The sequence below is a fragment of the Chiloscyllium plagiosum genome, chromosome 7 (assembly GCF_004010195.1).
Source record: "Chiloscyllium plagiosum isolate BGI_BamShark_2017 chromosome 7, ASM401019v2, whole genome shotgun sequence".
Lineage (NCBI taxonomy): Eukaryota > Metazoa > Chordata > Chondrichthyes > Orectolobiformes > Hemiscylliidae > Chiloscyllium > Chiloscyllium plagiosum.
Genome location: NC_057716.1, coordinates 17,665,251 through 17,677,537, shown reverse-complemented (window position 1 = coordinate 17,677,537; position 12,287 = coordinate 17,665,251). Strand labels below are relative to the sequence as shown.

The 12,287-nt window shown below is 41.1% G+C and overlaps 1 protein-coding gene across 12 annotated transcripts in view; it reads right to left on the bottom strand.

Annotated features, from left to right (window-relative positions):
* hdac4 (histone deacetylase 4) overlaps window positions 1–12,287 on the bottom strand; it is a 492,096-nt gene that overhangs the window by 178,669 nt on the left and 301,140 nt on the right. The window lies entirely within an intron of this gene.

Genomic DNA, 12,287 nt, shown 5'->3' with positions numbered 1-12,287 from the left:
CCTTACTGAAGTCCACATAGATCACATCTACTGCTCTGCCCTCGTCAATCTTCTTTGTTACTTCTACAAAAACTCAATCAAGTTTGTGAGACATGATTTCCCACACACAAAGCCATGTTGACTATCCCTAATCAGTCCTTGCCTTTCCAAATACATGTACATCCTGTCCCTCAGGATTCCCTCTAACAACTTGCCCACCACCGAATTCAGGCTCACTGGTCTACAGTTCCTTGGCTTGTCTTTACTGCCCTTTTTAAACAGTGGCAACACGTTTGCAAACCTCCAGTCTTCCGGCACCTCATCTGTGACTATCGATGTTACAAATATCTCAGCAAGAGGCCCAGCAATCACTTCTCTAGCTTCCCACAGAGGTCTCAGGTACATCTGATCAGGTCCTGGGGATTTATCCACCTTTAACTGTTTCAAGACATCCAGCACTTCCTCCTCTGTAATCTGGACATTTTGCAAGTTGTCACCATCTATTTCCCTAGTCTATATCTTCCATATCCTTTTCCACAGTAAATACTGATGTAAAATATTCATTCAGTATCTCCCCCATTTTCTGTGGCTGCACACAAAGGTCGCCTTGCTGATCTTTGAGGGGCCCTATTCTCTCCCTAGTTACCCTTTTTTCCTTAATATATTTGTAAAAACCCTTTGGATTCTCCTTAATTCTATTTGCCAAAGCTATCTCAAGCTATCTTACTTGCTTTTAATGAATGCCTTTTCCAATCATTGTTGCGATGTAGAGAAACATTTTTTATACAGACAATGAGTACAGGAAAACATGACCCTTTTAACACCTAAGTTATCTTTCAGACGTGTTTCAAGATCCGGGATACAAGTTCTGTGAGGATATCCAAAGCTGTGACAGAAACCAGTGAACTACTGCAAAATGGATATCATTCTGGCACATGACCTCTCCTATTTCAGTATCACCAGCTTCAATATAGCCAAAATCAACCTTTGCATTAATATTTGCTGACAATTAAACCTCTCATGTTTAACTGAACAGCACATGAATTAACAAACTCTGTTTTAACCTACACATAAATACTTATGACCAACCATTTTAGTGGTTATCTATAGGAAAGATAGATGAATACTCTCATTGTCATCTTTGGGATGCTTTAAAAATTTGAGATAAACTTGTACCATATTTTATTATACCTACTTTCTTAAGTATCCCTGTACCATAACCAGTTCACCAACCTCCCTCTACTTACCAAAGGATGTATTTCTTTCATAAAGTGATGATTAACCTAAAAGTACTGTCCTCCTCAGCAGTATGTTTAAAAGAGAAGGCATTTAAATGTAAAGAATACGCTTATTTTGCTTTGCAACAGGAAAAGACTCATGTAAATAATGTAGTCAGTGGGTCAGTCTTGGGCTAGTTGCCAACATGCTCAGCAGCATTTCCACTATGTAATCGTGCTACTTGAATATCAACCATGACTCTCGGTCCAACTCTCCACTTTTAAAAAAAAAAGAAAATTGTGCCTTTGTTGTAGAATCAATAACCCCACTTGGGAATAGTGCTTCTTGCTAGCTTCAGCTAGCCAAAATTTGGTTGATCTTTCTGGCAGATCCATAAAGTACCCAGCAGAGAGGTGGTGGTGGGAAAAAGCCAAGCTGCGAGCTTTCTGTTTTTGTCAAGACAGGACTATCTTAGATCAAACTGACATTTTCAACTATATTTTCTCTTTTTATTCAATGAAGCATTTTTGAAAGAAAAACTACATTGAAAGTACTGTGTCTTCCCCAAGAGTACAATTCCCTTTCTAAACAGTGAGTAATGATGACATAATTTAAAGAGCAATGAACTGGTGTAATTCAGCTAAATGAACGTGTCTACTCTATATTAATTCAGAATTCCTTACACTTATCTCTCAATTAGATAGCTAACCATGTTTCTAATTAGAGGTAATTGGCACCTTCTATTCACCAGAAAACAAATGGTCAGTTTGTTTTTATGAACAGGTATAAAAGGAAGCACATTCTCAAATTAGTTCTTCAGCTTCAAAATTATTAACAATGATTTTTTTTGTGAAACCTCCCATCATCTACATTTTTAAAAATAGAGAGTCATTTACTAATTCATGAACTTTTAGATGCTGTACCTTAGCATTAGTAATCTAACTTTTATTAAACTGAAGCCTCATATTTGTGTGAATTGCTGTTGCTTTCTCAGTAGGCTTGATGGCCAAATCAACATTGAAACATACAACACAGAGGGGGTCACATTTGGCACAGTATGTCCTTGATGACTTTCTGGAAAAGATATTTGAAAATTTATCCTTGCCTTATAACACTGAAACTTTTCTCCATTTCTGTTTAAGAGCCTGTTTTCTATTGTTTGACAAACTGGGACAAACATCATGGCACACAAGTGCAAGTTGCGTGTGACAACATTATGAAGTGAAGGTATAGTGGTTAAGGTACTGATCTCCAGAATCAGTCAGCTCAGTACCAATGCATACAGAGGTACCAATGAAGATCAATATAACCAAAAGAGTCACAGTTCTCTGAAAGAATAGTCATTAAATACACTGATCAGAATAGAATTGAATCAGAAACGCATCCTGGTTGCTCTCAGCAGGAATAAGGGCACTAAATGGTTCCAGACTGCTTTTTGGTGGTAGTGGTGGTTGGGGTGGGGGTACGGGGTGTTGATGGGAGGAGGAGGGGGAGAAAGCAACCAAAAGTCATCTTGATCATTTGTCAATTTACTCAAAAAGCACAAGTTTGTCCAGTATTTATTGATAAAATGGAGATTAGTTTTGATGTCACATTCAGTTGAGCAATATTCCAACATTCATCTGGGATTACACAAGAACAGCAGTCACTTTTGAGTTGTGGCAGGGTGACTGGTACACTGGAATCATTAGGTAAGACATATCTAGGCCTCAGGAAAGGAAACTGAAGGAAATCAAATAAACCTAAAAGAAACCCCAAAGTCTGTGGCTCAAAAAACAAATAAGGTTGAAAACAGGGACAAAAAAAAGGAAAAGCAAATCAGGAAGCCAAAAGGAGTGTTGTGTTACAGTCGACTTGACAAAGAACAGCAAAACTGGAAACAGACTTTGTGCTGTTCTCTGTAATGTATGGTCATGAGCAAAAAGAAAGAGTTATGTTGTAAAAACTGAAATTAGTTGAATGCTTTTTTGATATGCAACCTCAGTTGATGCCTAAATCCTCACTTCTCAGTTTTAGAAATTTTAGTTTGGATCCTAAAACAAAGAGGATAAAAGACAGCAACAGATTTGAGGTACTATTTATATGAGCATTCCAAGGAAGTGATAATATGTGCAGGGAATGTATTTCAAAAACTGTGCAGATCTTAAGATCCCATTCCTCAAGTTCTACAGAAGCATCAAATTGGACTCAAAACCTTAAACGTTTCTCACTCCACAAATGCTGCCTGAATTGCTGAATTTCTCCAGTGTTTTCTCTTTTCGTTTCAGATCTCCAGCACCCACAGTACTTTGCTTTTATTTAAGATTCTTAATTGTGAATGGAATCTTCAGCTCCTGCAGTGTGTTTGGAAGCAAGATGGGCACTTAGGAGGGGTAGTGACATACCCAATTCCCATCATCTTCTTGCCTCCTGCAGGATTATGTTCTGGTCAGAAATGTCCATGGTGAACCTTCCACTCCTGCTGTCAGTTGAGGCCATTAAGTGGCTAATTAAGAGTCTCAGCCTTCAATTGATGGACCTGATGGGTCAACTACTCCTGTGATATTGCTGAGTGTAAGAACCATCAGTCTTTGATTAGCTGGTAGCTCTTGCTAAGCAGGACTCCTCCCCACCAGATCGCGATTCTGGCAGAAAGCCTAATAGTGGTCTCAACATTGTTTGATCAGTGTGTGGTTCAGTAGACCTTTCCTGGAAAAGGTAGCAAAGGTCTCTCAGGCTCTCCAAGCAGCTGACAAGAATCCATCCTGCGAATATTATTATCTGCTAAGAGTGCAAAGTGAGCAGTCACCTTTGAGTGATTACAGTAATACATGTCAAGTCCTTTTCAACTGACTCCTGTTACAAGTCAGAAAGCAATGGGTGTGGGAGATGTTCTGTAGTTCAAGAAGAAGAAATAGATGAGCTAGTTTAAAGTGTCAACTCTGAATATTCAATTTAAATAATTGAGAATCAATGGCAAGGAATTAGCAAACTGACATCCATTCTGCTGGAAATAATTTTGAGAAGGAAGGTTAGCTACTGACGACATACTACTATATTAAAGGTTAATGCACCATGGAAAGAAACCTATGGACTTTATAACTCAATTGCAGCTGGCATGTGTTGCCCACTTTGAAGAATTAACCTGGTATGGTGATTGTACCAAAGTCAGCAAGCTGGACTTCAAAGAATACAAGTTCCCGATTGGATCAGAATGACAACTCCAGAGAACCCTGGCTGACAAAAACGACAGTAAATGTCAGCAATACAGACACTCTGATATCTGACTCTGAATGAGGCAGTGAAGCACAATCCTGAAGAAACTCTTTTGTAACAGTTGCCTTTGAGTTCGGGCAACCATTTCTTACAGCATTTCTTTGTTCAGGAAGCTTGACCTGTTCGAACTTGCTGTTGAGGACAGACAAATGACATTGTGGCAGACAAAAAAACAATGAGTAATTCTCCTGACAGCCTGAGGAGCTGCAGCTTTTCCTGTCATCAGGAACCTAATATTCCCTGAGGCAACGGATACTAAAACCTTTCAAGAATTGATGGACATAGTTAAGGAATTTTATGGCCCCAAGCATTTTCTAATTTTGAGGTGCTATAGTTTTTACTCGTAATGTGAGAACCAGGGGAATCTGTATTGAGATTTTTGACTATGTTAAGATGACTGACAGAAGCCTGTGACTTTGAATAAACTTTGTGGGCGGCACGGTAGCTAGCACTGCTGCCTCACAATGCCAGAGACCCGGGTTCAATTCCCGCCTCAGGCGACCGACTGTGTGGAGTTTGCACATTCTCCCCGTGTCTGCGTGGGTTTCCTCCGGGTGCTCCGGTTTCCTCCCACACTCCAAAAATGTGCAGGTCAGGTGAATTGGCCATGCTAAATTGCCTGTAGTGTTAGGTGCAGGGGTAAATGTAGGGGAATGGGTCTGGGTGGGTGCCCTTCGGCGGGTCGGTGTGGACTTGTTGGGCCGAAGGGCCTGTTTCCACACTGTAAGTAATCTAATCTAACCCTTAATGAGATGCTCAGAGACGGTTTGGTATGTGAGATTAATGATATAAGTATGTAAAAATGTTGACGTTTGATGTTTAGTTGAAGGCCAACTAAACATCAAACAGATGCTACAGCTGGCTTCATCACTGTGACAAGTGGAGCTAACGAGTTGCAGGGTACTCCGATGGAAGTGAACACCCTCGCCAGTCTGACTGAGCTTGGGGAACACCACTTGAGCGCAAGCAATTGCATAGCCTCACTCAGGACATTTCCTGCACAGAGGGTCTCTAGCTCAGTCAACAGTAACACCCCAAAACAAAACCAAGCCTTGGCCAAACAAGTAAAATTTTCTTCATGACCTGGGTAGGCAAACCACTGTAATTCCTGATGAAGGGCTTTTGCCTGAAATGCCGATTCTCCTGCTCCTCAGATGCTGCCTGACCTGCTATGCTTTTCCAGCACCACACTCTCAACTCAACTCTTAAAGGGTCAACTTTGGAAATGGTTGCATAGACAACCCCTAATTTTCAATGAAGTCAAGAAACAACTATCACCCTCTAAGGTATTAGCACACATGATCCCAAGACTCAGGTTCAGGTTTACGAAGTTCCACCAATACCGTTATGGATATAAATTTGTAATAATAATGGACCATAGTCCCCTACTACTTCTGCTTAAAAACGATAAGGCTGTGTCTCCCCCATAGCTCTGGACTGCATTCAATGGTGGGCTCCAATACTAAGTGCTTATAATTACAAATTAGAACACTGTCCAGGAGGCCAACTACTGAATGTGGATGCATTGAGCCATTCTCACTGGCAGATACACCATCTGTGGTACTGTCAAGTTCTTTTTTTTTGAGATTCTTACACACTTGATGCAACTGCAACACGTCAACTTCTATGAACAACCAAATTTTATTAAGCAAATACAGTACAAACTTTGGAGAAACTCTAAACACTCTTCACCATGCTAGTGAAGCGTGTTGAGAGGTCTCTCTGAACAAAGGAACCAGTCCTTCCTTTATACAAAATCTTACATCACAGTCAGTGATGCTTACAAGACAACCCCCGAGTCACACCTTCACAGTCACATGCCACCCAAGACACAATGCAGTGACCTAATCATCTCCAGAAACAATGTAATTGAAATCATCTTTTAATGTTGTGAATCTTTTTTTTAAACTACAGGGAGTGGTCAAAATTCCAACTGCAATGTTCTTATTTATTTTGAACCGGATGATGCTGCAAATTTAAATCATCTCTGAATAGTAGATGGCCATGTAAATGGTTCTGAATAGCAAGGGATGGGAATGTAAATTCCCTACGATCTATCTGTAACTCGGAGGCATTCTCCACCTAGACTCGGACATCCAATTTCCTGTAGGTCAGCAAAGCAAATTAACTCTTTAATATTACAGTACTCCAACAGTAGAGACTGTAATGATATTAAATTTTCTGGACTTGCTCCCAGTCACCAGTGACAATATCAGACTCTGGACACCGAAAGATCCAGTTGTTCCAGTTTTGGAAGGAGAGGATGAAATAGCATTAGGAATTTCATTACTTCAATGCTGGATACCAGACTTTTCCAGATGAGAGCAACAATTTGATACAAGGGACAAAGTCTGGTGTATCACTGAATTTGGAAATAGTCCTGAATGGCTAAGAGGCATGCTTGACACGAGGTTAGGACCAGTGATGTATAAAGTTCGGGTAGATGTAATCGTCCTGAATGAGCATGTGTACCGCATGAAAGCCACAAATTCGCAAACAGTGCAGAAGCAAAATTTGCCCTGCCTCTCAGAACATTCAGAAATGCTGCCGAAACCCATGGATTCACTTTCCATCAAGCATTGTCGAGTTCACTGAATCCGAGATGGACATGATGGAAGTAGTTGCCCTGACGCCTTAGTTGCAAGAAGGGGAGACTGAAATTCTACTGAGGAGCTCCTAGTGCAAAAAGCAGGCTCCTGTGTATATCTGACACCAAGTTGGAGGAACCTAACCCAGTGCTGAAATGCCTCATGAGTCTCTCCAAATAAAAAGCACTGACTTATATGCTCTGACTCAGAGGGGGAGGAATGTAGTGATTGTATCGAGGAAACCAGTTGGACCTCAAAATGAATTCCCTGATTGTGGATGGTATATAAAAAGGGTGAGTGTCAGAGATACTGACACTCTGGTACCTGGTACCGCCTCATTAAGCGTCAAAGTCAAGGACTGTTCATGTGCAAATAAAAGGAAACTTCGTCACGGCATACTGACATCTTAAGGAATTATTTCACCTGGGGTTTACATTTAATACTCCAAGATTTAGTTCTCAAGTTATTCCCTTTCAAAACTATCATTTTGATGGCATTTTTATTTCTCATTCATTCACAGATCATGGGCAACACTGACAGTGTCAGCTCTAACTGAACACCTTGAAAACCTTTCCGTTGAGTGCTTGCTAGACCATTTCAGAGGGATATTAAGACCCAAATACATTTTAAACAGATAGAAATTTAAAAAAAAATTTACTCACTGGATCTGGGCATCTTAGGTTTGGCCAGTATTTACTGCCCTAGAAAAGATGGAGGTGAGCTGCCTTTTTGAACTATTTCAATCTTGGGGATCGGGATACCCACAGTGCTGTTAGGAAGAGAGTTCCAGGATTTTGATTCCATAACAGTGGAGATGTATTTTCAAGTCAAGATGGTGTGGCTTAGCAGGAAAATTGCAGGTGGTGGTGTTCACATGCATCTGTGAATCAAATCCTACTAGGTGGTTGAGGTCGCAAGTTTGGAAGATGCTGTTGTAGCAGCCATGGTGAGTTGCTGCAGTGCATTTTGCTTATGTGCATCTTGTGTGTAGATTGTGTCACTGCATTGATGGTGAAGGGAGAATGGGGTGCCAACCAAGTGGGAGACTTGGTTCTGAATGTTGGAGCTGTATTCATCCAGGCAAGTGGAAAGTATTTCATCACATACTCCGGATTGGCACCTTGTAGATGACAGTCAGACATTTGGGGGCAGGCAGCAAGTTACTTGCTGCAGAATTACTAGGCTCTGGCCTGCCCCTGTAACTACCGTATTTGTACGCCCGGTTCAATTCAGTCCCTAGTCAGTAGTAACCTCTAGGATGTTGATAGTGGGGGATTCAACAATGGGAACATCAGTGAACATCAGTGGGACAATAGATAATCATTGCCTGACATTTGTGGTGTGAATGTTACAGGCAGTCCCAGGTTAAGAATGGGTTCTGTTCTTCAATGTGTTCGTAAGCGGATTTGTTAACAAGTCGTAATACAATACAGTACAATATAAAACAGTCATTTGTAACTACAGGCAAATGTTAGATTGTATGTTGGATCTTGAAATTTCTGAAAATTCATTCATGGGATGATGTCACTGGCGAGGCCAGCATTTATTGCCCATCCCTAATTGTCTGGAGCACAATTAAGAGTCCACCACATTGCTGTGGCTCTGGATCACATGTCAGCCAGACCAGATAAGGATAGACAGGCAGGAGTCTGAAGAACACGGCAAGCCAGGCAGCATCAGGAGGTGTAGAAGTCGACGTCTCTGGTGTAACCCGTCTTCAGGACTGGGGTGGATATTCAGATAAAGGGGGTGGTGAGGACAGGATAATGAAGTGGGGATGGGTGAGTACAAGTAGAGGACATGACCTGGTTTGTCAATGGGAGGAATGAATCTGGTTGGTGGCAGGGAGGGGGAGGGGCTGGGAAGAGCGTTGGGGGATGGGGAGGGAGGTTATTTGAAATTGGAGAACTCAATATTGAGTCCTCCAGGCTGTAGGCTGCCCAGACAGAAGATGAGGCATTGTTCCTGCAATTTGCACTGTAGTTTGTTGTGGTAATGGAAAAGGCCAAGGATGGATTCATACCTGTCTTCACCTATCCCCACTTTACTACCCTGCCCACGCCATCCTCTTTATCTGCAGCTCCACCCACACTCATCCCCAGTCCTGAAGACAGGTTACCCCAAAACCTCTCCATCTCCTGATGCCGCCTGGCTTGCTGTGTTCATCCAGCCTCCTGCTCGTCTATTTTGGATTCCAGCTTCTGCAGTTTTTGTATTGTTTCTAGACCACATAAGGATGGTAGTTTCCTTCCTTAAAGGATACTAGTGAACCAGATGGGTTTTTTTCAACAATGGATTCTAGTCATCATTAGACTTTTAATGCCAGATTTTTTTGTTGAACTCAAATTTCACATCTGCCAAAACAGGATTTGAACCTGGGTCTTCAGAACATTATCTGGGTCTCTTGATTAACAGTCCAGTGATTATACCTCTAGGCATCAGTTCCCCAATATTAATATTAATACACCACTGTACAGGATCTGATTCATAAGTACAAGTGTCCCTAAGTTGAACATTTGTCAACCACTTGTACTTGCCATTTATCAGCCCAAGCCTTGATGTTGTCCACATTTTGCTGTATATGTTCACAGATTTTCACAGACTGCTTCCGAAGTTGAGGAGTCACAAATGTTGTGCAATCAATAGTGAACATTCCCACTTCTGACCTTATGATGGAAGGAAAGCCACCGAGGGAGTAGCTGACGATAGTTGGGCCTAGGAAACTACCCTGAAGAACTCCTGAGGTTGACATGATTAACCTCCAAAAATCTTAACAATTACCTACCTTTTATTCGAGACACAAGTCTAACCAGCAGAAGGTTTTCCCCTGGTTTTCTTTGATATTAAAGGCAGTCACACACAGCTCTCCTCTAGAGTTCTTGTACTCATGCTTAGACCAAGGTCATTATGAGGTCATGAGCTGAGTAGCCATGGAGGAACACAAAATGAGCAGTGAGCATATTACTCCTTTGCAACTGCTGCTGGAGTCACTATCGATGACCCACTCCATCACCTTGTTTATGTTTGAAAATAGACATACGAATGGTAATTGGTCAATGGATTTGTTCTGCCATTTGTGGATAGGATATAACTGGGCAATTTTTCTCATTGTTGGATTAGGTCACTGTTGTAGCTGTACTGGAACAGCTTGCTAGGGGAGGAGCTAGAAGAATAGGACCTTAGTGAACCAGATAGACTTTTATGACAGTCTAGTAATTACACAGTTGCTATTACTGATACCAACTTTTCATATTTCACATTTATTTAATGAACTGTTTAAATTCCCCAGCTGACTTGATGAAATTATTGGTCCAAGCTTTTGGATTTCTCGTGCAGCAACATAGCCACTCTGCTATTTGTGTTGTTGAAGCAAATGGACAGTGTGGCTGGGAAACAAAGTAGATTTATTCAACTGTTACTGCCACTGTTGAGTTTAGGTTAAATGCAAGGCAAAGCTCTCCTTTTTATATTCTCTATCAGTATCCCTTAATGAACCAGTAATTTTACTGTTCCGCTATGAGCCATCCCTCTGGATTCAGTGTAAGATTATTTGATGATCGATTAGGGAGTTTGTCCCTTTGTTATATAGCTCATGTTTCCTGCCAAAACCCTTGTCTTGTGCTCAGAGCAACAAAGTAGCATTGTGAGCTCTTCAGGACTGGGGTGGATATTCAGATAAAGGGGGTGGTGAGGACAGGATAGTGAAGTGGGGATGGGTGAGTACAAGTAGAGGGCATGACCTGGTTTGTCAATGGGAGGAATGAATCTGGTTGGTGGCAGGGAGGGGGAGGGGCTGGGAAGAGCGTTGGGGGATGGGGAGGGAGGTTATTTGAAATTGGAGAACAAGAGCGTTGGGGGTGGGGAGGGAGGTTATTTGAAATTGGAGAACTCAATATTGAGTCCTCCAGGCTGTAGGCTACCCAGACAGAAGATGAGGCATTGTTCCTGCAATTTGCACTGTGGTTCGTTGTGGTAATGGAAAAGGCCATTGTGAGCCCAACTTGAGCCCATATTATGTGCCATGAACAGCGTAGATGTGGTGTCAATTTATGGGTAGCTTGTAGAATGCCAACCATGTTTATAACTTCTTTACCACTGAAAGGGTGGCCATTTAACAAAAAAAGCACATCCTGCCTCTTTAAAAGAGCTATCCATTTAGACTCACTCTCTCGATCTTTCTTCGTGGCTGTGCACTCTCTCTTTGTCAAATAAATATTCAATTGGTTTTTGAAAGTTATGATGGAATGTCCTTCCATCATTCTTTCAGCAATGATTTTAGATCATTACATACTTGCAAGAAAAGCCAAAAATATGTTACCAGAATAATGCGTAGAGACTAAAACAATTTAAAAGCCATGCTTAGTTAAAATAAAGCTCAGCAGCAAAACAAAAAAAAAATTTGAATCTGTCTACCACAGGGTCTGATACATTTTAAGTGGTATTTGTACATCTGCTCATTGTCAGAATAAGCAGTCTTCTGAAAAATTGCCTGTGGCAAACAAAGTCCAAACTCCAGGTACAACGAGAGCCATGAGAAATCTGCCATGAGCTTTGTGGAATAGGAATTTTCATATTACCATGAAAGCCTGAGAAAGAAGTTCTGACTTGAGATGGCACTTTAATATCTAAGTATTAATAATATTCCTGCAAATCATTTTTCTTGAATGACTAAGCAATCAGAACATTTATTTACTATGGTCTGTTAATCCACATTTGTTCTTGTTTCATTAACGTTTGTTTTATGATTTCCATTTTTGGAGATAAGCATAAGGCATAAACAAAGCTGAACTAGGACAGCTAATTCCAATAGAAAATGCTAGCTGATCATAGAGGTTGTGTGTCTTGGTCAAAAGAAAAAGAAAACTCCCTTAGACATGCATGTTGTACAAATTTTATTTGAACAAAAAGATAGATTAATCTCAGCAAGCACATAAATCTCTCCATTTTACCACTGTTGTTCATACAACAGACATACACCAGGAGTTAGAGAGAGCCCTAAGTTCATTTTAAATAGCCCTGATGTGGAGGAGCTGGTTTTGGACTGGGGTGGACAGTTTCAAAATCTCACAACACTAGATTATAGACCAACAGGTTTATTTGGAAGTACTAGCTTTCTAGGCACTGTTCCTTCATCAGGTAGGTAGTGGGGCAGGATCATAGGACACAGAATTTAGAAGAGGAGGAAGGAAAAGAAAGTTGGCAAAGAAGAAGCCTTTCAAAAGTCAGTGAATGAGGAAAGAAAGCACA